General features: G+C 43.3%; 1 protein-coding gene across 20 annotated transcripts in view; it reads left to right on the top strand.

Moving 5' to 3' along the window:
• The first annotated feature begins 7708 nt into the window (after positions 1 to 7708).
• The window catches only part of MTMR3 (myotubularin related protein 3), a 56796-nt gene continuing 38437 nt past the window's right edge, over positions 7709 to 26067 (top strand). For 19 of the 20 annotated variants that reach the window (XM_058158757.1, XM_058158745.1, XM_058158747.1 and 16 more), the window contains exon 1: positions 7709 to 7891. The gene's annotated coding sequence lies outside the window, so the exon portion shown is untranslated. The remainder of the gene's footprint in view (positions 7892 to 26067) is intronic. The other variant, XM_058158749.1, reaches the window with a different exon arrangement.

Raw genomic sequence — 26067 nt, 5'->3', positions numbered from 1 at the left:
CCCAAACTTTGGGGCACCAGAGACCAGTTCTGTGGAGAGAGATTTTTTCACGGACCGGAGGGTCCACACATTTGCCCCCCACCCCCCACGCACGAACCCCCGCCCCGTTTTGGCTTCCAGGTTGGTGCAGGAGATTTCCAGGACCAAAATGTGGCTAGGGGGAAGCTCGCGCAGCGCCCCTATGTCCCTTTTGGCTTCCAGGTTGGTGCAGGCGGCAGAAATAGAGTAGAAAGGTAGGGCGTGCTGCGGGGAGGGAAGAATGCAATGCCTCGCCCCACCCGCTGCACATGTGTGGCAGAGCCCCGAAGACCAGCTGGCGGGAGGCACGCACACATGTGCGGTGAAGCTGAGCTGGGGCGACGCGTGCCATAAGTTCGCCATCATGGACATAGGCCAATAAAGGCTTGCTAGCTGTTCTAAATCTCTACCTCGCTATTTATGAAGCCATGCGTGTCCGTTTTGCTATGTGTGTTGCCAGGCCTGACCTTGCCATAAGATTGGGTGCCACCTCAAGTTGCAAATACCAGATGTAGCAACAACTTCCCACTGTCCCTTATAAATCGTAGAATTAGTTGTGTGTTTCGCCACCGATGCAGGTGAGACAGATGTGGTCAAAGGAGACAACGCAACTTCCTCAATTAACAGGAGATAAATTCCCATGATGGCAACAAACCAGTCTAGGAGCTTGGGAATGGAATGTCCGGGCGCCACTTATTCTCAATCCCAATGCAAACTGAACCCTTATTTGCAAATTGAATAGGTAGAAAAATTCCCATTTCTTCTCTACAGATGCTGTCCATCCATCGTACAAATAGCAGACAGCCATATTTCAGCCAAGAACTGTAATAAGGGCAAATTATTATAGGTAATCCTCAACATAGGATCACAATGGATCACAACTGACATTGGTCCAAAGTCACCCAGCCGGCTCTCATGGCTAAGATGGAACTAGAACTCACCGTCTCCTGATGATTGGTCCAAAGTCACCCGGCTGGCTTTCATGGCTAAAACAGGACTAGAACTCACAGTCTCCTGGTGATTGGTCCAAAGTCACCCAGCTGGCTTTTGTACCTAGGGTAGGACTTGAACTCTTGGTCTCTTGCTTTCTAGCCTTTAACCCCCAGACCAAACTGACCAACTGTATGAAAGTATTATTATTATGATAAAATACTAAATGATTTGAACCGCAGTGTGGCTAGGTTGCCCCAAGAAATGGCACAGAACCATTATATAATTGTTCCAAAAGAACGCTTACCTTAATATTTAGAGGAAAGATGTTCACGTATCTCATATTTGGGCATGACTGAGACTTGGCCAGAATTTTAATAGCATTTAAATAAATGAACTTATAGACAACAGCACCATTGATATACAATCTCTTCTTGGGGACGGATAGATTTTTGGGAAGTTTTTAGGGCACAACTCTTGAGTTGTTAGTCGCGCTCTGCCAGTCAATGCTTCAGATAAACGCCTCGATGGGTAAGCTTGACAGATGTATGCCACCAATCTTGGCTCTGTTTTAAGTGTTGGGAGAAACTTCCTGGCCCAGCCAGCAACAGGGTACAAAGCGGCATTTTCCTTCCAAAGAATTGTCAAGAGCAGAAACACAGAACGACAGATTTAAAGCCGGCATTTTATTTATGCATTATCTGCTAAAGAAAAGAGCACACACACACACACACACCCCAAAAAAAACCCCATTCAAACTTTCTAGGCCATTTCGAGCGTCAGAAGAGTCCGCAAGACCCATTTCCATAATGTTAAGAGATAAACCTTATTTTCTGTCCATGCAGGAAGATGCTCTCCTGTTTCTCCTGCTGCGGTCAAAGGATGACCTCCGTTCCTGAATGCACAGAAGCCACCAGTCGACTTGGCTCGCTTCTCCTGTTCCTCTTACTTTTATCTTCAAAGGAAATGACAAAAGAAACACTGGCAGAGCAGAAGGGTTGTGAGTCATTGTGAGGCTTTGTCCCTTCTTCTTTTTTTTTCTCCTCCTTTCCACAAACTAGGTCAGGGAACCTGGAAAGCATAAACAAGTCAAACTCTACATTTCAACTGGCAAGCTAGGTTATAAAACAACACATTCAACAATGGCGGGAGGACAAATTCCATGGAATTACAGAAGCTTTTCCATGGCTAGCTGGGCTTGTGCCAGCCGGGGTGGGAGAGTCTAGAGGGAAACCATTGGCCAAAAGCAAAGGTTGTTTTTTATTAGGGTTTCTTTTCCAGTGACCCTCAAGGGGAAGGAAATTAACAACGCCCGCAGCTTTAGGGCTGCATAGTTTGTTGGTCCTTTTTCATTATATACAGGTATGTGCGGTGAAGTGGGGGGGGGGTTTGCATTCTCTGGCATCCCCTGGTTTTGCAATAAGACTGTACCAATGGTGAAAGTTGCATGCGTGTGTTTACGGGTGTATATAGGAATACGTTCAAAAGAAAGCGATAGTAGGGAATATCCAATGTAGCAAGACAGGGTTCCAATATTCGAACACACAAAAAAGAGGGAGTCAAGCTATTCTCCAAAGCACCTGAGGGCAGGACAAGAAGCAATGGGTGGAAACTAACCAAGGAGAGAAGCAACTTAGAACTAAGGAGGAATTTCCTGATAGTGAGAACAATTAATCGGTGGAACAACTTGCCTCCAGAAGTTGTGAATGCTCCAACACTGGAAGTTTTTTAAGAAGACGTTGGATAACCATTTGTCTGAAATGGTGTAGGGTTTCCTGCCTGAGCAAGGGTTGGACTAGAAGACCTCCAAGGTCCCTTCCAACTCTGTTATTCTATTGTCCCGGGGATCAATTGCACCACTTTGTATAGCCTACTACGATTCATTTTAATGCTAGAGAACTGACAGCAGAAAAAAGACCTAGTGATCCATGGAGTCTCCCCTTGGAGTTTATTTGCTTTTTTGTTTTTCTTTGCAATTAATTATTTTTAACTATTACTTTTATATTTTGTTACCTTTTATTTTTAATTTTTGTCAGATGATGGGCATGCTCATTTAAACTCGGTGACTGACAACTGACCCACTATCTCCGCTGGAAGTTGGTCTCAAGCTTCCACCAGTCTTTCTGCGAAGTCATACTTTCTCAACATTAGTTTTGAATTATACTTGTTTGGTTTCCTATCAAGCGTGGCCATATATCTCTTTGCAGAAATACTTTTAGCAGAACCAGACGTTGGGGCCTTTTGCTCTTTGCTTTTTTTTTTTTTTTTTTTTGGAAAGTGTTTTGAAATCTATTCTTGCAACGATTCGTGTCATCTTGGTGCAATCCGGGTTCTGCTTTCCTTCCTGTTCCTCCTCTTGCCTTCAGCCGCTTTTCTAAAGAGCGGTGAATTTTAAGAGTTCCCAGGTTGCAAGTGTGGAATCCACACTTTAGAAGGTGAGCGGTTGACTCCTATCTTCGACTGCTCCTTGGACCTGAAAATATTCGCCTGATTGTGTTATGCAACAGACTTCTTTGACAGTCCACAATTACTTTTTTAAAAAAAAATTTATTGAATTTCCAAAAGTTAAAATACACAATACCAAAAAAAAAGCACAATACACACACAAAAAAATTAAAATAAATAAAACACACAAGGACAAACGTGTCAAAATTACATTATTCATAACAGCTTTTCCTGCATCGGTATCTCTTATCCTATTTAACCTTTATGTACAGATTCTACTTCTAAGTATCTCTCTAAACCAACCTTCTTATTTAAATTATTTTAACCTCTATTCAGAATTCAGTCTCATAACAAAAATCTCTCTTAAGTTTTATGCTTGCTCTCCAGCCAGGAATACCATCTATTCCATATTCATAACATAACGTAACATCAGAGTTGGAAGGGACCTTGGAGGCCTTCTAGTCCAACCCCCTGCCCAGGCAGGAAACCCTACACCATCTCAGTCAGATGGTTATCCAACATTTTCTTAAAAATTTCCAGTGTTGTCCATTCAATAGTATCTTCCCTCTCCTTCTATTCCATCGATAATCTGTTCATTTCTGCACATTTATATATATATATATATATATTATAATTTGATCCAGTAGGATAGCCGGATGTTTCCAATTCTGTGCTATCACAATTCTACATTCTACAGTCCACAATTACTTCTATCTTGTAGACAGAGCATCGCAACCAGGATTATTTGGCGTTTTAAGAATAGATGGAGTGGGCCGTACAAGTGCTAGAAAAATGAATGGGAAGGCTGTGTTTGATTTTGGGGTTCAACTCCTCTATTAATGTTGCCCAAAAGTATTTAAGGACAGAGCTGCATCAGCAAGATTGCCTTTGAGGGAGATGGACCATTCAGAAATATAAAAACATAATTAAATAAAAGTATTCTTTAGCTGTTCCTTTCGTCGGGCAACTCTGTACATGGGCACACTGGGAACAGGCTCCAGCTGTTCACCTGCCTCACTGATGTCCGACTCCGAAGGCAACTCATAACTGGCCTACGGCCCCCTCTCTGCCTCCTCCGACGCAGAGCCCTCATCAGAGCCTTCCCCAGACTCCAGGACTGGCCCAACCTCTTCATTGTCTGAATCTGCTGCCAGCTCCGCTGACCACTGGCAGGCCACAACACTTGGAGGTCTTCTAGTCCAACCCCCTGCTTAGGCAGCAAACCCTACACCACTTCAGACAAATGTTTGTCCAATCTCTTCTTAAAAACTTCCAGTGTTGGAGCATTCACAACTTCTGGAGGCGAGCTGTTCCACTGGTTGATTGTTCTGTCAGGAAATTTCTCCTTAATTCCAGGTTGCTTCTCTCCTTGATTAATTTCCATCCACTGCTTCTTTTCCTGCCCTCAGGTGCTTTGGAGAATAGGTGGAACCCCCCCCCTTCTTTGTGGCGGACCCTCAAATATTGGAAGACTGCTATCATGTCACCCCTTAGTCTTTTTTTTTCACTAGACTAGACGACTAGACTAGACAGATCATAGATAGAGGCAGATTAGATAGATAGATAGATAGATAGATAGATGATAGATAGATAGATAGATAGATAGATAGATACATACATACATACATACATACATAGAGATAGATAGTGATAAATGATAATGATAGATAGATAGATAGATAGATAGATTGATAGATAGATAGTGATAGATGATAGAGATAGATAGATGGATGGATGGGTGGGATGGGTGGGTGGAGTCCTTCTTTTCATTAAATCAGACATCCCCAATTACAGCCGCCGTATTTTATACCTTTTAGCCTCCTAAATCACCTCTGTTGCTCAACTATTGTGGAATTACCTTAAACGACCTCAGGTCCGGGATCTTTCTTAAAAAAAGTTTTCCCTGACCTACTAATCAGACAGACACACACCTCTGCAGTCTTGGTGCGCCCGCTAATTCATGGCCAGGATTTGCACGGAAAAAAAAACCCAAAAAACAACTCTTGCTGGCTCTAAGACAGCAGTCCGCTTATTGCTGCAAACCTACCTCTGGCTGACAAACCTTCCCGCCTTGATCCAGGCCATTTCAGGACTGCTTCCATAAATCAGGTTCCTGAAGGGGGGATCGTTTGTCTGGCTTAGCTGTGAGCTTGTCAAGAGCCGAAAGCGGAGCCAAGAATTCAGCCTGGAAAAACATTATTGGTCAGGAAGTCCCGGAGTCCAGCCAGAAAGGTTGTTTTTTTTGACACTCTTTCCTATCCAAGGGCCACCAATAGCCGGCCTGGATGAGTAGGGCGAGTCCAGTCTAAGGAATCATATCGGAGGCGCAGCTCCGAGAGCAGATTGAAAGACGCATTCCCACCCCCCATTTGCAAGGCTAGTCCTCGATTTGCAACTGTTTGTTTAGCGACCGAAGTTAAAACGGCACGAAAGAAGTGATTTAGGATTGTTTTTCCACCAACAAGTGGAAATAGAACTGACCACAGAATCTGAGGTCGGTTTCAGCAGGTTCTGGACCAGTTCTTGGAGAACCGGGAGCGGAAATTTTGAATAGTTCGGAGAACTGGTAGTAAAAATTTGGACTTGCCCCGCCCGCATCTATTCTCTGCCTCCCAATTCCCAGCTGATCGGGAGGGAATGGGGATTTTGCAGTATCCTTCCCCTGGAGTGGGGTGGGAATGGAGATTTTGCAATATCCTTCCCCGAAGAGTGGGGCGGGAATGGGGATTTTGCAGTATCCTTCCCCTGGAGTGGGGAGGGAATGGGGATTTTGCAATATCCTTCCCCTGGATTGGGGAGGGAATGGAGATTTTGCAATATCCTTCCCCGAAGAGTGGGGAGGGAATGGGGATTTTGCAGTATACTTGCCCTGGAGTGGGGAGGGAATGGAGATTTTGCAATATCCTTTCCCGAAGAGTGGGGAGGGAATGGGGATTTTGCAGTATCCTTCACCTGGAGTGGGGTGGGAATGGAGATTTTGCAATATCCTTCCCCGAAGAGTGGGGCGGGAATGGGGATTGTGCAGTATACTTCCCCTGGAGTGGGGAAGGAATGGAGATTTTGCAATATCCTTTCCCGAAGAGTGGGGAGGGAATGGAGATTTTGCAGTATCCTTCCCCTGCCACGCCTACCAAGCCACGCCCAGAAAACAGGTAGTAAAAAAAAATGAAACCCACCACTGCACAGAATTCATGATTCAGATTGAGTACATTGTTATTGTTATGTATATAAATCAATCTTAGAATCATATGTATAAACGGTAAATTGAAGTGAGGAAGAAAAATGGATATGTAAGAAATGATTACTGATGGGGAAAACCTTGCAAAGAAGAAAATCGTAAAAATTTCTTTTGTTTGTGTTTTTAAAAACTGTTTAATAAAAAATATTTTTAGAAAGAGGCATTCCCATATGCATGGCAGTCCTCGATTTGCAACCATTCATTTAGTGACCAAAGTTAAAAACAGCTTCTTTTTCTCATTCTCTTCTCTTGCTTGAGCTGGACTGGAGGAGTCCCTGAGGTCCCTTCCAGCTCTGTTTTTCTCTTCTCCTGCTTGAGCAGGGGCTGGGCTGGACTAGATAACCTCCGAGGTCCCTTCCAGCTCTATTATTCTCTTCTCTTCTCTTCCAGCTCTGTTTTTCTCTTCTCCTGCTTGAGCAGGGGCTGGGCTGGACTAGATAACCTCCGAGGTCCCTTCCAGCTCTATTATTCTCTTCTCTTCTCTTCCAGCTCTGTTATTCTCTTCTCCTGCTTGAGCGGGGGGCTGGACTAGATGACCCTCCGAGGTCCCTTCCAGCTCTATTATTCTCTTCTCTTCCAGCTCTGTTATTTTCTTCTCTTCTCCTGCTTGAGCAGGGGGCTGGACTAGATGACCTCCGAGGTCCCTTCCAGCTCTATTATTCTCTTCTCTTCCAGCTCTGTTATTTTCTTCTCTTCTCCTGCTTGAGCAGGGGGCTGGACTAGATGACCTCCGAGGTCCCTTCCAGCTCTATTATTCTCTTCTCTTCTCTTCCAGCTCTGTTATTCTCTTCTCTTCTGCTGGAGCAGGGGGCTGGACTGGATGACCCCCCGAGGTCTCTTCCGGCTCCTCTAGCGATTCCACTTCTTCCCTTCGAATTACAATCCAATTTCCTAACACGGAATAGCGGGCCACGCCCTCCCAGCCCCGCCCCTCTCCGCTCCCATTCGCTCCCATTCGCGGGGGAGGGGCCAGACGCTCCCCGCCCACCCACCCACCCGCCGCCGGCGGCACCGCCCCTTCTTTCACCCCCCTCCCCTCCCCGCGCGCTCGGCCCCGCCCCTCGCCCGCCCCCGGCGTGTGGCCCCGGCCGCCATGTTGTTTGGCTTGTGAGGGAGGCGGAGGCTGGGCGGGCAGCGAGAAGACGCGGCCGCCGCCGCCGCCGCTGCTGCCACGGCCGACCCGCAGGGGCTGCCCAGCCGTCGCCGGGACCGGAGGGCCGCCGCGCCATGGCCGGGACCCCACGCCGACGCTGCTGCCCGGTGAGCTTTACCGGGCCTGACGGCGGCGGTTATGAGGGGGGGGGGGGAAGGGGGGGTTGGCTGGGGAGGCCGCGCGGGCCTGGTGGGGGGGGGAGAGGGGAGGCTGGGAGGGCGAGTCTGTGGTCGCTCGGGCCCCCCAGGTGGGAGGGGAGAGGGATGCTGCGGGCAGAGGGGGGGTGGGGGTGGGGGTGGGGTGAGAAAGAGCCCCTTTGGCCCATGAAGGGTGATCTTAATTCCCTGGGGGGTGGGGAGGATGAGGAGGATGAGGACGGTGGAAGAAGAGGAAGAAGTCTGGTTCATTGGTAGAATAGAATAGAAGACACTGTAGAGAAGAGAAGAGGGTGTAGATTATAGAAGACAATCTAGAGAATAGAAGACAATATAGGGAATAGAGAATACATGGTAGAGAATAGAATATAGACTATAGAAGATAATATAGGGAATATAGACTATAGACAAGATAGAGAATATAGAATACATTATAGAGAATAGAATATAGACTATAGAAGACAATATAGAGAATAGAGAATGTAGAATACATTATAGAGAATAGAATATAGACTGTACAAGGCAATATAGAGAATATAGAATACATTACAGAAAATAGAATATAGACTGTAGAAGGCAATATAGAGAATATAGAATACATTATAGAGAATAGAATATAGACTATAGAAGACAATATAGAGAATAGAGAATGTAGAATACATTATAGAGAATAGAATATAGACTAGAAGACAATAGAGAGAATAAAAGACAATAGAGAGAATATAGAATACATTATACAGGATAGAATATAGACTGGAAGACAATAGAGAGAATAGAAGAGAATAAAGAAGACAATATAGAGAATAGAATAGAAGACAATATAGAGAATAGAATAGAAGACAATATAGAGAATAAAATATAGAAGACAATATAGAGAATAGAATAGAAGACAATATAGAGAATAAAATATAGAAGACAATATAGAGAATAGAATATAGAAGACAATATAGAGCAGCGGTCACCAACTGGTGGTCTGCGGACCACTGGTGTTCCACCGGAAAATTTTGATGGTCCGCAGAAAAATTATTTGCATATTTTATATTGCACTAAATAAATAAATACTATTTATCTTTTTAAAAGATTCATATTAGTGGTCCGCGGGATTTAAAATTATGAATTTAATGTTCCCTGAGGTCCGAAAGATTGGCGACCCTTGATACAGAGAATAGAGTAGAATAGAATAGAGAATAGAATAACTTTATTGTCACTTTGAATGTACACTAATCGGCATACATTAAAATGCAATTTTGTTGGCATGCAGCTCTCAAAGGGTCACCACTTCCAATATGCACTACATAACCATGACAGAATGAATACATACATAAATAAATGCAAAAATTATGCATGTAACCACCTATATTATTCTGTGACACAGAGAAACAAGACAGTCTAGTTCGGATGTATATTGCAATACCAGGTGATGCACGAATTGAAGAGAAATGACTAGGGGGGAAAAAAAAGAACGAAATACCGTGAACTGCAGGTTGAAGTTGGGCAATGGTGGAAGAAGAAACCAACCAACAGTTGTATCAAGAGTAATAGGAGCCCTTGGAGCAATACCCAAAAGGGCTGAATAGATACAGGGAAATTTTGAATTTATTGGACCTGAATATTCTGACTTTGCAAACAAAAAACCTTATTATATATTTACATGGTACCTTATCAGCTCTTAGGTTTTTTGTTGGCACCTGAACTGTTTAAGCTTTTACCTGTCCCAGACTGTGAATCGAATTGAAGATTAAATCTATAATAATAATAATAATATTTAGACCTTACCTTAATAGGTCCTTGGTTAGGACTTGAACTGCTAAGTTTTTGCCAGCCTCAGACTGTGAATCAAATCGAAGATTAGATCTAAATAGTAACAAAACAAAACAAAACTTCTGACCATTAATAATTAGTCACCAGAAGGAATAATAATCCCCCTCCCCTATTTTGCCCTTGAATGAGAAGAGCCACCAGAAGGAAGAGGAGGAGGAGGATGGGGATGAAAGTCTGGAGGGATGCTGGAGTCGGTCTGCCCCTGTGAAGGCTGAGGTGGGCAGAAAGGCCTGGTCCCCCTCCTGCGAGGGGGATCTATCCATCGTGGGGAGATGGACTCCCGTTCCCATCATCCCCAACCAGGGGACAGATTGGGGAGCATGGTGGCTGTTCTGGAGGGGAAAAGGGGCGGGGGGTTGGGATGTCTTGGAAATGAGGTTAGCAGCCCTGTGGACTGGTCCAGGAAGGAAAGTTATGGGTTGGGGAGTTAGATGGGCTGATGGGGGCTGGAGTTGAGAAGCATCAGTGGGGGGGGGGAGGTGTCCTTATCAAGATAGGTAGCTAAGCTCTGAAGAGAAACCCCTAAAACTTTTTTAAGGGGGGCCCATGCCCTGACTGGAGCACACAGGACTGCTCCTTTCCAGCCCAGGCAAATGCACATTTGCGTAGAAGTCCACAATTTTAGCCAGGAAGCGGGGATGCTACCTCTCTGCTTTTGTGCTGTTGTTGTCTCTGTAGAAATTGGTAAGTAAAGAAGAGCTGTAATTTTGCCTCTGCAGCCAGATTTGGGATCTGCCCTCCTTCATCTCTAGGGCAGGAAATTGAGTCTCTCTGCCCTCTTTGCTTTCTTTCCCCCACACACGCTGCTGCGGGTGGTCGCAGCTTTCCTGTTTTGGTTTTCCCAGCTGGTCCTAACTCCAGCCAGCCAGTATTTCCTACCATTTAAATCACCCTTGAGCTCAGCCATTTCCTCGCTTCCATTCATCATGCAGATTAGGCTACCTGGGAAAGGGCGTGGGGAAAATTTGTCCTCCTTTGCCTCTCACTGTAATCTGGGCTGCGATTATTATGATTTAAGGGATTGAAACGGGTTTATCAAAGCGCCTCTCCCCGAGTTGCAGGTGGGGGAGTTTTAATGCTGCGGGAGTTGGAGCAAAAGTTAAGCTCCTAAAATCTTACTGACCACAAACGACTTAAGCGCGAGTATCGGCACTAAATACTGTGATAATCACAGGTAGTCCTCGAATTACGACGACAGTGGAGCCCAGGGTTTACGTCGCGTTTGTTGAGGTTTGCTCCGTTTTGCGACTTTTCCTTGCCACCTTTGTTAAGTGCATGGCTGCGGTTGTTAAATTAGTCACGCGGGTGGTTAAATGAACCTGGCTTGCCCGTTCGCTGTGCTTGCCAGAAGGTCACAGAAGGGGATATGAGTCAGTCTGCAAGCATCTGAATTTGGATCATGTGACCACGAGGATGCTGCGACGGTCATAAGCGTGAAAAGCCGTGGAAAAAAAGGCTGTTGTAATCGTTTTTTCACACATGATGATCGTTGCAACATCCCTTTGGTCCCATGATCCAAATTCAGAGGCTTGCAAACTGACTTGTACTTATGACGGTTGCAGTGTCCTGGGGTCACCTTCTGACAAGCATTCACTTAACGAGAGATTCACTTAACGACAACCGTGGCAAGAAAGGTCGTAAAATGCGACAAAACTCAATTTACGTTTCACTTAGCAAGGGATGTGTTGGGCCCTGTTGTGGTTTAGGGGGAGAAATTGGAAGTTGATTCAGGGCAGAGAGAGAGAGGACTTGAGTTTAGAAGACAGCTGATATTTTATTCCAGCCTTCAGTCTGTTCTTCAGCAGTGTCTTAAAAGTGGGACGGTAGCTTGGGTTTCGTGGTATCGTGCCGTTTAATGGCAAAATACTTCCGATTTTGGTTACCTCTGTCGATTCCACCTCGTACGTTCTGTACGGTAGTCTTTTCTTGCCTCTCTGCCTAATTGTCTCTTTAAACAGTCCCTTTTAAAATGAATCCTTGCTTGGGGCCTGCAAGGCGGGATGAGTTTTGCAACTTAAATCCGAATAAAACGAGAGCACGTCTGGAATTGGCCTTTCAGCTAACAATGGGCAGTTCTTGGAAATGCCCCTTCTTATAAGAAATTCTCCAGGCTTTTCCGAGCTGCTTCCTTTCAGCTGACCGGAAGTATTTGCAGATGCCTTAAATACTCAGTTCAGGTTCCCGATCGACTCGGTTCTCTCCGTGCAGGCTGCTGAATTTTAACTGCCACTTGCTATTTCTTTAGGTTGCTCCTTTAAAAATCCAGAATGGGAAATTTGTAGGGGTTTGAAAACAGCGGAGTGATTCCAGAATTATCTGAGAAGGGGAAGTTAATTGGGTGAGAACAGAGAGTCTTTTTGTGGCTGGGGGAAAAAAACAACAACCCGTGGCTAACAGTTGGAAAAAACAGCAGAAGTAACAAATGTTTTGAGGTTTGGGGGTTCAAAGTCACTAGGGACATCAAGGTTTTGCAGGGCTTCGAGGACCGAATGTTAAATCGGTTTACGGAAAGCTTGGGCTAGCAAAGTGCTGTGTCATTTTCATGTGGCAGAAAGCAAAATATCTCCTGGTGCCATATTGAGTTGTGCATTGCAATTATATAACTGCAGAGGTGTTAAAGAGGGAGGGAAGGAGGCAAAAAAAAAAAAAAAGAGCTAAGATGAATTCAAAAGGGATCCTTTTTTTTTTTCTTTTTGTTCAAGGGCAAAATTGCAGGTTGCTATTATGCTTATGGGACTGTGTAATGAGGTAAGAGGAAGTAAGACGCTCTCCTCCTTTGATTTTTTTTTCTTCAAATAAATTATACAGCTCGTTAAAGAGCTATTCCAGCTGGTTCTCATGTGATCTATCATGCTCATGTCGAAGCATTCCAAAAAAAAAAAAAAGAAGAAAGAAAGAAAGAAAAGAAAAAACAATCTTACTAGGTTTTGGATTTTTGCAGGAACCTGTTTCACTCCAAATTAAACTGTTGTCACCTTTACTTTATGACTTCCTTCAAGTGATTTTTTTCGGATCGCAGATCTTTTCCCTGTTCCGCAGTAGGAATTGTTTTAGGGAAAGTCTAAAAATCGGAAAACGCCCTGTAATAAATATAAATATATTGACAAAAATGCTTATTATGTCAAGCTGTACTAGGAAGAATGTAGTTCTTCACCACCCAGAGTCACTTTATAGAGATGAGTGGCATAAACATTTAATAAATAAAATAAACAGTTGGGTTTATAAAACATACTACAGTAGTTTGTGGATCATACCGTGTTTTCCTGAAAATAAGACCGGGTCTTATATTAATTTTTGCTCCAAAAAATGCATTAGGGCTTATTTTCTGGTTAGGTCTTATTTTTGGGGAAATACAGTACTAAATGCACACATCTGTCTTGGAAACTTAACCGGGGCTTATTTTGGGGGTAGGGCTTATATTATGAGCATCCTGAAAAATCACGCTAGGACTTGTTTTCCAGTTGGGTCTTATTTTTGGGAAATACAGTACTAAATGCACACATCTGTCTTGGAAACTTAACCGGGGCTTATTTTGGGGGTAGGGCTTATATTATGAGCATCCTGAAAAATCACGCTAGGACTTGTTTTCCAGTTGGGTCTTATTTTTGGGGAAACAGGGTAGTTTTGTAGGAATCCAATTATTGCTTTAACATGGTATGAACCGTCTCTATATATAGAGCTGTGTTTCTCAAAGCGGGTAAAATTATGTGGCCTTCGATTCCCAGAATTCCCCAGCCGGACATGGTTGACTGACTTAAGAAGTCTACGCTTCTTAATGTTGCTAAGGTTGAGAAACATGAATGCGAAAGTTAAAACGTTAGACTAGGAAGATCTGTTCCATTCTTAGCCATATCACTGAGTGACTTTCTCTCTAAGCCCAATCTGTCTCACCAGATTGTTGGGGTGTTTTGTTTTGTTTTTTGTGATGGGAGGGTGGAAGTAGGAGAAGAGACTACTGTGCGTGTTGCCTTGAGCTCCTGAAGAAAAGGTATATAAATCCATCAGGGCTATGATTAAGGGGAGGCCATAAAGCATAATGGGAACTTAGCCGTGCTGGTGTGTTTTTTTTGGGGGGTTTTTTTTGAGGCTCGCTCTGTGCGAGCCCAGACACTGCCATTGAGATTTTACGTTGCCTATTTAGCATGTCTGACATGGCACAGGCGAGCTTATTACTCTAAATGACTGACAGAAGTAGGCTAATGAAACAGTTTTAAATTAAAATGGTATTTAAGGAACGTCAGCCTGGATAGAATGTAAATATTTCCAAAAACCCTTCTGGGTGTCACATGTGCTGCAATGCCGCAGTCTTTGAAGTGGTGGCGGGGGGGGGGCGGTGCAAGAGAAGAGCTGCCTCCAAGAGAGGAACAGGAAGTTCTGGTAACATTATTGGAGAGGACAAGACCCATTTTCCTCCCACACCCTCCCCTTTTTTTGGGTAGATTTAAGAACGGGAATGGGAGGCCTCTGGGAGGCCTAGTTTTTCTAATTGAGCTCCTTAAAAGATCCCAAACTCCTTAGTACAGACGTTCTCTACTTACAGCCATTTATTTAATGACCATTCAAAGTTACAATGGCAAAAAGTAACTTACTGTTTCCCCCCCCCCCCAAAAAAAAATGACATTTGCAACATCCCCCTGGTCGCATGCTCAACATTCAAACACTTGGCAACCGATTCCTATTTATGACGGTCGCATGTTGAGGTCATGTGATCCAACTTTTGCAAACTGTGCTGCTAACTTTAACAGCTGCAGGGATTCGCTTAACAGGGAAGGTTGTAAAACGGGGCAAAACTCACCCAACGAATGTTATTTGGGGCTGGCTCGGTTGTGGTCATAAGTCGAGAACTACCTGCGTGGCTTGAAACGTGCAGCTGAAAATTGGCCGAAATCAAGGTATCGGGGGTCTGCTAGTTGCCCATCCTAGGTGTGCCATCTGACACAGGAGTGAAAGGGGGGGGAAATGAAATAGTGTATTTTTCAGACTATAAGATGCACTTTTTTGTCTCTCAAAAGGGGGTGAAAATGTCCGTGCATCTTATAGACCGAATATTGCTAAAGCCCTGCTCACCCGTCAGCCAGTTTTTGGCCTCCGCATGCCCTGTTTTCAGGCTTTTTTTAGGCCCATTTTCTAGGCTTTTTTGGTCCGTTTTCAGGGCTTTTTTTGGCCTGTTTTTGAGGCTTTTTTCAGCCCGTTTTTTTCTGAAAAAACAGGCCAAAAAACCCTCTAAAAACATGCCTGAAAAACGGGCCCTGAAAAAAGCCCTGAAAACGGGCCGAAAAAAGCCTCCAGAATGGGCTGAAAAAAAGCCACCAAAAACAGGCTGGAAAAAAAAAAGCCTTGAAAAATGGGCCGAAAAAAGTCCCAGAAAAAGGCCAAAAAAAAAGACTGTAAAAGGCCCAAAAAAAGGGAGGCCAAAAACGTTTTTGTTGTTTTCCTCTTCTAAATTTAGGTGCGTCTTATAGTCCGAAAAAATACAGTCATTCTGGCATTACCTCTGCTTAGGTCATACTCAACTTCTTCCTGCCCACAGAGAGAGAGAGAGATGCTGAAGTGTCCCGTCCCCCGTCCCCCCCCGCCCCAGGTGAGGTTGCTGAGGCCTGTTTCAATTGAACAAACTCCCTTTCAGTGTGTTTACACAAACCAGAAGGTCTTCCTTCAGGACCCTAAATATGGATACCAACATCGCTGGTGGAGCAAAGGCCTCGTCTTTCTTTCTTTCTTTCTTGGCTTCTGCGCGTGTTTATTCTCTGAAGTTCTGTCCAGTGTTTGGGAATTCTACTTCGCTCCCTTTTCCGACCACGTTTATGGCCAGCTCAGGACTGGGTTCCCATTTGATGCACAAGCCACCTTCTTACGGTGTTACGTCACTTATGTTACAAATGCTACGGCTGTGAATGGTTCTGAGTTGGCAGGGTCTTATTTATTTTCGTTCCGTTCAGCGCCGTGATTTATTTTAAAACGTGTCTTGTTTTGGTCTGGGAAGACACACTTAGTTAATTTAAAAATTTGCCTGTTAGGTTATATATCCAAAAATAGGTATTAAGCAATGATGTTCATAAAAAAGTGATTTAGAACGTGAGGACAGCTCTCTGAGGAAATATAAAGGAAACACCAGCGGAAAAGAAGGGCATTTGAGTCAGAATAAATATTTCTACACGTTCCTGCCACACACATACCTTGCTCTTGCTCATAAACCTAGTAGCAGTTCCTATCTCTTTGTTGAAGTTGTGATCAACTTGCCTTAACTAATTTACGCTCACATTCCAATCCTGGATCCTGTAGTGCTTTATGTGTGTGTATGTGTGTCTTTGTGTAAAACCAACTTTTGCAAACTGCTTCTGGTAAGGTTGAAAAGTCCAATAATCATTTGTTGCTATTGAAAGGCAGCAGTTGAAGGACCTTCAATTATTTCCTATTTCCCAACATTTTCCTGAGGTTAGAAAGCAGGTAGAACCAACCTTCTCACCCCTCCTAGTGTCATAGCCAGTCCCTTTCCCTAAGGAATGTGAATTTAAGAAAAAGTATTTTTTTTTTTTTAACTTCTGAATTTGCCATTCCAAAGTCCTTTCTCCAAGAATCTCTGGAAAGCCCGATGCAAGATTTTAGGGTAGCTCACCAAAGACAGCCATGACAGAAAAAGGAAGGCCTTTCCTTCATGGTATGTGTTTCCTGGAGATAAAAGATTCCCTTGCTTATGAAATTAGTATGAGCATTTAAAGGAACAGAGCAATTAATAGCAATCAGCTTGAACATATATGTTAATAGCAAACCTGTCCCGATTTAATTCCTTCCGATGATAGGTTAAATTGGCTGTGGGAAACTCTTACAAGCTGTTTGCTAAAAGTTCACGCGAATTAAAAATGCTAGGGGAATTTCCATTTAGAGTTGATCGCTAGTGAGCGGACTGGATGAAGGAAAATGTACGAGATAGGCCTGTGATGGCAAACCTATGACATGTGTGCCTGAAGTAACACACGGAACCATGTCGCCTGGCGTGCACGGTATCGCCTGTTCCTCTTCCAGGTTTCTGGCACGCATGTGCGCGCGACGATTAGCTGGCCTTTGTGCGTGTGGCAGTGCTGGAAACGGGAAGAGCTTGTCTTCAGTTTTCCTATGTGATCATGTGCTGATTGTCGTACGCGCATGCGTGTCAGAAACCCAGAAGACTAGAAGTTCATTTTTGGGCACGCACATGTGCCCTGGGCAGCTCCTCTTCCGGGTTGTGGCCCAGATGAGCGAGCGCTCATGAGCGCACACGCACGCTCCCTTCGCCATCACTGAGATAGGCTGATGATGTTACTTCGGTTGGGTCATGAAACATCTGCAAGAAAACAACCAAGCGCAGAGAGCACCAAGGACCCCCCTCGTGCCTTGTAATTGTGGTATTTGTAAAAAGCCACAACTGGTTCAATTTATCAGTGATGCAAAGCTGAGGGTCAGCCTTTCCCATTAGCCCCCAAGTCTCCCCGTTTCTCTGTGATCTCCTCCCGAGCAGCTGGAGTGATTTCCACAGTGTGCACATCTGCAGCATTGTTGTTAATTTCCTAATAAATCTTACGGAGCCCAGAGGGATTCCAAGAAATCGAGAGACCATGAGGGAGGCCGCATGACAGCTTCTTGTTTCATTTTGATTGGAAGTGGGTTTTTTGTTTAAAAACAAAACAAAGTCCAGTCGGATGGATCTGGGCATCGAATAGATATAGAAGGAACAGGAATCCATAGATCCATTGGCAGCACCGCTGTGGACCCACAACCATCATTGAGCCCAGAAGGTCATATTAAATCATGCCAGTTGTTAAAAAAAGTCATTCACCACAGAACATGCAACCTTGATTTTACAAGCTTTTCTGCAAGCTGGTTGTTTGTTTGTTTGTTTGTTTGTTTAATTTGCATTTCTATCCTACCCTTCTCTGAAGACTCAGGGCGGCTTACACTATGTTAAGCAATAGTCTTCATCCATTTGTATATTATATACAAAGTCAACTTATTGCCCCCAACAATCTGGGTCCTCATTTTACCTACCTTATAAAGGATGGAAGGCTGAGTCAACCTTGGGCCTGGTGGGGCTTGAACCTGCAGTAATTGCAAGCAGCTGCTGTTAATAACAGACTGTCTTACTAGTCTGAGCCACAGAGGCCCTTGTTAAGTTGTTACATGAACAGTGGGATTGTTAAGCAAAGCCATTGTTTGCAATAGTTGCTTTTTTGCTGGAGAACAGAAGTCAATGCCATTTCCCCACAAATATATATATATATATATGTTGTAAAGCGAAGTCACACGTCCACAGGACACTGCAAATAGCTGTAACTGCGGACAGGTTGCCAAGGTGTCATGTGACTGCCAGGTTGCACGCGTGTGTGTTCATGTGTGTGTGTGCGCGCCATCAGAACTTTGAAGCTGGGTCGTAAATAACTTTGGGAAGCTCCGTTGCCGCTTTGAACATTCGTTAATGGTTGTAAGCCGAGGACTTTTTAGTATTTCTTAGTCCCCTTTGACTACCTGTTAATGGCTCTTTTGCTTTCCTGGAAGCGCGTACATGTCCAGCCTTACTGTACACAAAATCAATTAGAAGGATTAAGTCTGGGATTTTTAGGTAATGTGCATCCACTTTAGTGAATCAAGCCAGTTGGCACTGTATATTAATCCATACAGCCTACCACAACGCATGGGCTCATGCGGCACGCAACGCTGAGAGTCAAAACCAATCAATTCACATTATGGCTTTCCTTGTTATGTGAATCCATACTTAATTGCTACCTGTCAACTTTCCATTATCAGCGTTGGCACATCGTGCCAGAACGACACAGCTATTTCCAAAATATTAATAAACAGCATTGTTATTTTCTTTTTCTTTTTTTTTAAAACTTACACGGGCGGTTACAGTATTTATATGCCGTTCTACAATCTTACTTAGTGCAACCTGCCTAAGCTGGATAAATGTGAGATTTAAGCCTCTGCATTGATGTTTCACATGCATTTGGTCTGGTATTTTGTTTTAACGCAATGACAGTTAACACTTTTCCCCTAGGCTGAAGTGCCGGTGGGGTTGGTTTTGTCGTTCAGCTGGGTATTCAACCCAGCCATTATATCTGAGCGTGAGTGTGTGAATCGGGCTATATCACAGGACAGCCATTGTGTGGGTTTATTTGGGTGAAATTATGTCCATTGGGTCAGAGAGAGCAAAACAGTTGAGTCAGCAGAGCTCCCGTGTTAATAGAAATTCCTTGATACGCAACGGACGGTGTGAATTGGATCGGCCGTCATTCATTCTTCTAATTCTGTGGAATGGCATCCCCTGTTAAAGCTAATCCTTTGGAGAAGGCTTTTTCGTAAGATTATTCCAGGGATTGGTGGGTTTTTAAGACTCCCCCCCCCATTTTTTTTAAAAAAAATAACAACGTTTAGTTGTGTCTAGGGATCTGATTATCCAGGGGATTGAATGCTTGGGACATGCCTGGTGTCCCAAATCCTTCTTTCTTTGCCTTTGCTCATATTTGCTTGGACATATCACGCACTCTTCTTAACGTCTTTCAGGAAACGGTGTTCCAAAAAAATAATAATCTTAATGTGTGTATCGCGTTTGTTGTAACTTCTTGTCCTTTCAAAACAATGTGAAAACAAGTTTGTGTTTATTGCTTCCGATGTTTAGCCCAGGTTTTTAGTCCTGGAAAAAATGGACTTTTTTTTTTCATTTATTTTTCCCCTTCTCAAACATAAATGCCTCTTACCTCCTGTACTGTGTTCCTATTGGTAGCACATTTCTCCCTTATTCTGCCCCTTTTAATCAACATTGTAGTTGGGATCTAAGTTCCTCAGGACGAGACGTCAACACAGGTCGTCCTCGACTTACGACCACAGTGGAGCCCAGCGTTTCCATTGCGAAGCAAAACAGTTGCTAAATAAATAAATTATAAATAAATAAATGAATGAATGAATGAATTTTGCCCCCAATTTTACCACCTTTCTGGCCACCACTGTTAAGTGAATCATTGTAGTTGTTAGGTTAATGACACGGTCGTTAAGCGAATCTGGATTTCCCCGTTGGCTTGGCATGTCAGAAGGCCGCAAAATTGATCACGTGGACCATCATGAGATATGAGTCAGTGGCCACGCGTCTGAATTTCGATCAGGTGGACCACGGGGAGAGCAGCGACAGGCGTAAGCCTGGAAAACGGTCACAAGTCACTTTCTTCAGTCCCGTAACTTCGAAGGGTCTCTAAGCGAACGGTCGTAAGTAGAGAACTACCTGTACATGATGTTGTTTTCAGGGGGGGGGGGGTAAGAGTCAAAATGTTAGCCAGGGCTTCTTGATTGTATAGCAGGATGAATGTTGGAAGGTAGGATTTATTTATAACAAGATTGTCGGGTTTCAATGTGATTATTTCGTAGTAGAGGATATTCTGCAGCTATTGGGATGGTAATAAATCAGTGCTGACGTCTGTTTGCAACTGGTAGAAAATTAATGTCATCTAAAAAGCAAACCTTTGAAAACAACGTGCTTTTGCTAAGGAGTTCTATCCGTCATTGGTTTCCAGGATCTGCTAATACAGGTGGCTATGGATGAGTCTAACTGGTATAATTCTTTACAGACTGACAAGGTGCAAAATTAAGCAAGAAGCTGCCAATTCATTTTTTTTTAAAAGTTGTTTTTATAGAAAACTAATTATAATTTCCTATGTAGTGCAACATATTAACCTATAACTAGACTACTTCTAAGGGATGCAATGGCTCAGTGGCTAAGACGCTGAGCTTGTCGATCAAAAGGTCGGCAATTCAGCGGTTCAAATCCCTAGTGCCGCCTAACGGGGTGAGCTCCCATGACTTGTCCCAGCTTCTGCCAACCTAGCAGTTCGAAAGCAGGTTAAAAAAGCAAGTAGAAAAACAGGGACCACCTTTGGTGGGAAGGGAACTGTGTTCCGTGCGCCTTTGGCGTTGAGTCATGCCGGCCACATGACCACGGAGACGTCTTCGGACAGCGCTGGCTCTTCGGCTTTGAAACGGAGATGAGCACCGCCCCTTAGAGTCGGCAACGACTAGCACATATGTGCATGGGGAACCTTTTCCTTTACCTTAGACCACTTCTAGTGCATGACTGGCTTACAGCATCTTTCTGAACTATGTTTATTTACCAAATGCATAAAACTTACCTTGAATTGTTTGGAGTGGAAATGATGTCCACTATTATTTTTGGTGTGAGAATAGTTTTGGACTTGGCAACCTCAGTGGAATAAAGTCCATGGCATGCCATCTTCTACTTAAAAGAGCACACATGGGGGGGGGGAAAAATCCAGATATTCTGCTTCTGTCTTCACTGTTCACAATCCCAGCGACAAGAATTTGCTGCGAACGGGGAACATGGAAATTATGCCTGGGTGTTTAGCACGCTCAAATTAGAGTCTTTTGTCTACAAGCAGTGAACCTTTCTGCTTTACGAGGCAAGCTTTCACAGCAAGATAATGCACTTTTCAGAATTTTGCTCTTGCTGCTCTTCAGATTTAATGTTTTGCTAAGTAAACATTTTTTTTAAAATTTCTCACAATGTGCATTCCTGTAGGATTGGGTTGGTGCATTCTGCCCGAATTGCCCAGAAGCGCAGAGTAATTCAACTTTTGCTTTGACTTGGGAATTTTTTCTGGCTCACATTTGAATCTTCTGGGATGCCTCCTCGTGTTGCTTCCCAGCTCCTTGTTTTATGACTTAAGAAATCCTCAACGTACAAAAGTTCGTTTAGTGACCATTCAGAGTTACAACGGCACTGAAAAAAGGGACTTACGGACGTTTTTCACACCACCATGGCAGGATCCCCATCGTCAAGCGATCAAAATCTAAATGCTAGTCCACTGACTCATATTAATGACGGTTGGCGTGTCCATCCTCCCCTTTTACGACTTTCTGACAAGTCAATAGAATAGAATAGAATAGAATAGAATAGAATAGAATAGAATAGAATAGAATAGAATAGAATAGAATAGAATAGAATTTTTTATTGGCCAAGTATGATTGGACACACAAGGAATTTGTCTTGGTTCAGAATAGAATAGAATAGAATAGAACAGAACAGAACAGAACAGAACAGAATGAGGAGGAGGGGGAGGGAAGAAGAAAGGAGAATAGGATAGGATAGGATAGGATAGGATAGAATAGAATAGAATAGAATAAACAGATGGGGAAGCCAGATTCACTTAACAACCGTGTTACTAACTTAACAACTGCAGTGATTCACTTAATAACCATGGCATGAAAGATCATATGACAATGTTTGTGTATACTGTTTTGACAAAATGAAATTTAAAAAAAAAAGAATAGATTGCAGGAGGAGGGGAGGGAAGAAGAAAGGAGAATAGGATAGGATAGGATAGGATAGGATAGAATAGAATAGAATAGAATAAACAGATGGGGAAGCCAGATTCACTTAACAACCGTGTTACTAACTTAACAACTGCAGTGATTCACTTAATAACCATGGCATGAAAGATCATATGACAATGTTTGTGTATACTGTTTTGACAAAATGAAATTTAAAAAAAAAAGAATAGATTGCAGGAGGAGGGGGGAAGGGAAGAAGAAAGGAGAATAGAATAGAATAGAATAGAACAGAACAGATAGATGGGGAAGCCATTCACTTAACAACCGTGTTACTAACTTAACAACTGCAGTGATTCACTTAATAACCATGGCATGAAAGATCATACAATGGGGCAAAATTCACTTAACAACAGAAATATTGGGCATGATTGTGGTCATAAATCGAGGACTACCTGTACAAGAGAAATTAAAAATTCCAAGGAAACAGATGTAATAGCTATCTAGTTTATTCTGTCCTTTAAAAAAACCCCAATCCTGATGTGATAGAAGAGTAGATAAGATGATTTGCGATGATTTATCTAGTAAAACTTTGATACTCACTTTGACTACAGTGTAGTCAATACCTACCACAAGACCACCCAAAACGATAGAAAATAGACAGTGCAGCCACTTCTCCTTCACCTTCATTTTGCCACCTGTTTGCAGAGAAGAAAAGCAAGCTGTACTGTCCTTTTCATATTGATCCTGCAGATCGACTCCCTTCATCAAGAAATATATTGAAAATACTCTGGCTGAACTCGGGGGGGGGGAAAGAAACCCTCCCCCATGGATAAAATGAATGAACGCCTTTTGTTCGTTTTCTTAATTAAATTTCTGACTCGGCTCTTAATTTCCGAGCTGTCCTTCCACATTTTTCTGAAATGACTGCTGAGTCTGGTTTGAATAATTACCACGGATTGATTCAGTGGCATGCACACGCACGTACATCAAATACAGGCCCATGGACTCGTGTAATGATTTTGGACAGTTTCATTCTTTTTTTTTTTCTTTTTTTGGCTGAATGCTGTGTCTTTTCTTGACGTCTCAATATCACATTTCCTGATGGTTAATTCCTGCTTATGTTCGGAATGTGTTTTAGGCCTGTCTCAAGCTGCACAAACCCACCTGTGTCCATCGATTGCTCAAGGTCCAAGATATATATTTTCTCAAGATGTTATTATTTTTTCCCCCCCAATGTTTTCTGGTGAGATTGTCTTTTCTTCTCCCTGGACTTCCTTCAACCCCCCCTGGACTAGTTTTGAGCTTCACAATATATAAATACGGTCGAAAACTCAGAAGAAAAATCTCTGCTGACTTTTAGGATCGCAGATTAGATTAGGGAAAGATGTTGGCAAGATGTTTCCATACTGTTTCCAAGAAAGCTTCATAGGACCCTGTCGGTCAGTGAATTCCAGCTGGCGGGGTCCTGCCCTCCACCCCCACCCTTTGTGGCCTTCCCAAAAAGACTTAATGGTGTGTGTTATTCTGGAGGGGGTTAATAAACCAAGGAAACACTCCATCTCCCCCCCCCAACTTGCCCCATTCATTTTGCTCCCTTCCTCGATGAATTTTAAAACCAAATTCCATGTTGTTTATTGTTTTAATGTCGTGTTCCTGTTCCGTTCAGCTGGCCCGACTCCACCCAGAATAAAGGATTAATCCCTTTATTAAAAGGGATGTAAAAAGAAAAGAAAAAAAACAGTTTTATTGATTATAAGCCACCTAGAATCTCCTCCAGGGGAGATGGGAGGTGAATGAATGAAAGGAAGGAAGGAAGGAAGGAAGGAAGGAAGGAAGGAAGGAAGGAAAGAAAGAAAGAAAGAAAGAAAGAAAGAAAGAAAGAAAGAAAGAAAGAAAGAAAGAAAGAAAGAAATAGATAGATAGATAGCACGACTATCTGGCCCCTAGGATAATTAATTCAAGTCAAGAGATTTTACTTTTAACTTTACCCACGTTAAAGTTACTGAGATCAGAGTAAATGTAAAGGTTCCCCTCGCACATATGTGCTAGTCGTTCCTGACTCTAGGGGGCGGTGCTCATCTCCATTTCAAAGCCGAAGAGCCAGCGCTGTCCGAAGACGTCTCCGTGGTCACGTGGCCGGCATGACTCAATGCCGAAGGTGCACGGAACGCTGTTCCCTTCCCACCAAAGATGGTCCCTATTTTTCTACTTACATTTTTTAACCTGCTTTCAAACTGCTAGGTTGGCCGAAACTGGGACAAGTCACGGGAGCTCACCCCGTGACGCGGCACTAGGGATTCGAACCGCCGAACTGCCGACCTTTCAATCGACAAGCTCAGCGTCTTAGCCATTGAGCCACCGCATGGTTCTACATTTCTCCTAAAGAGCCCACCTGGCATAATTTTAAGGTGTTATAGAAGATTGGAAGGGGAAGGCTCATTCTAGCTTGGTGTTTACTTCATTGTACAGCACAAGGGCATTGTATTTTCCTCCTAATGGAGCTTGAGAAGCGATGCCATCCTCAGTTTTGGGAAGAGCCCTCTTAACCCTATTAAATTGCTGCACACTTTGCGCCCAATGTTTGATCTGAAGGCTGGAAATTACAGAGGGCAAAGTGAAAAGGTTTTCGTTTGGGTGAATCCCTTTCCTGTGGATAGAAACCGGGGCAATAATATTCGCCTTTGTTTTCTTCCTCAAAAGAGGAGCTGCCTGTAAGTTTACATTTTGGAGCCCTTGCAGGCAAACCATATCAGTGGCGCTTTTAATAATATGGATAAGGGCTTCACTTTAAAAAAGAAGATAACTAAATATTGTGCGTCAAGGAAAGGAAAAGTTACCAGTGGAAGTTTTGCATGTGTTCCCAAATTCATACATTATCGTATTTGTGTGTTTGTTTATTTAATTTCTACGTCAGCTGTCTCTCCTAAGTGACTCTGGGCAGTTTGCAACAATATCATGAAGCCCTTTAAATACATGAATAAAGGTAACAGGTAATCCTCGACTTCCGAACCACAATTGAGCCCAAAATTTCTGTTGCTAAGCAAGACAGCGGCTAAACGTTGAGGAACAAACGATAAAACTTTTAGAGTTAAAGTGTTTCTCTTCTTTCAAGTATGAATGGCTTTTTTGGGAGCTCCGACTCTGTCAGATTTATTGACTTAATTGCAGAGTTTCTATTTTTGAAATTAGAGGTTTCTTCAAACAAAAACATTGTCTGCTACTTTGATCGTAATCTGAGAAATCTGTTGTTTGGACTTTGTGTGGTCCTGAACGCTACAGCCATGGATGGGAAAAGAGATTGCCGAAATATATCTTTACGTATCTCTGTTGGGTGACATTTTAGGAATATAGGGTTTTTTTTCACAATGGGGTTAAGTTCTCCCGTTCCTGAGAAGCAACACAAAGTTGACTTGACTGATCTCAACGAAGCTAAATAGGACCGGAATTTTCTGTGTGTCTGTGTGTCTGTGTGTGTCTGGACAATTTCCCAAGAAATCCCATCATTGTACTTAAAATTGGAAGTGGGGAAAAAACATTCAGAAGAAGACGAGAGAAACCGTAAAAAAAAAATGCAAGTAGAAAAAATAGGGACCACCTTTGGTGGGAAGGGAACAGTGTTCTGTGTGCCTCTGGCATTTAGTCATGCCGGCCACATGACCACGGAGACGTCTTCGGACAGCGCTGGGCTCTTCGGCTTTGAAACGGAGATGAGCACCGCCCCCTAGAGTCAGGAACGACTAGCACAGATGTGCCAGGGAAACCTTTACCTTTATATATGTATACATGCACACCAGTTCAGGCTAGCCCCTTCTCATTTTTATGATTTCTGCATTTCTGTTCCTCAAGAACTGAGACATAAATGTCTCCGTTCCGGATGTTTATTAATAGGCCAAAAAAAAGAGAAAACAACCCTTATCAGAAACAGAGCAGGAGGGCACATGTTTTAACTTGTGTTATCACATGCTTCTGTTTGCTTGAGATACAGCCTAAGAGGTTGAGGC

Source organism: Ahaetulla prasina, chromosome 15, assembly GCF_028640845.1.
Source record: "Ahaetulla prasina isolate Xishuangbanna chromosome 15, ASM2864084v1, whole genome shotgun sequence".
Taxonomy (NCBI): Eukaryota; Metazoa; Chordata; class Lepidosauria; order Squamata; family Colubridae; genus Ahaetulla; species Ahaetulla prasina.
The sequence above is the reverse complement of the archived record's forward strand: the minus strand, read 5'-3'. Positions and strand labels throughout refer to the sequence as shown.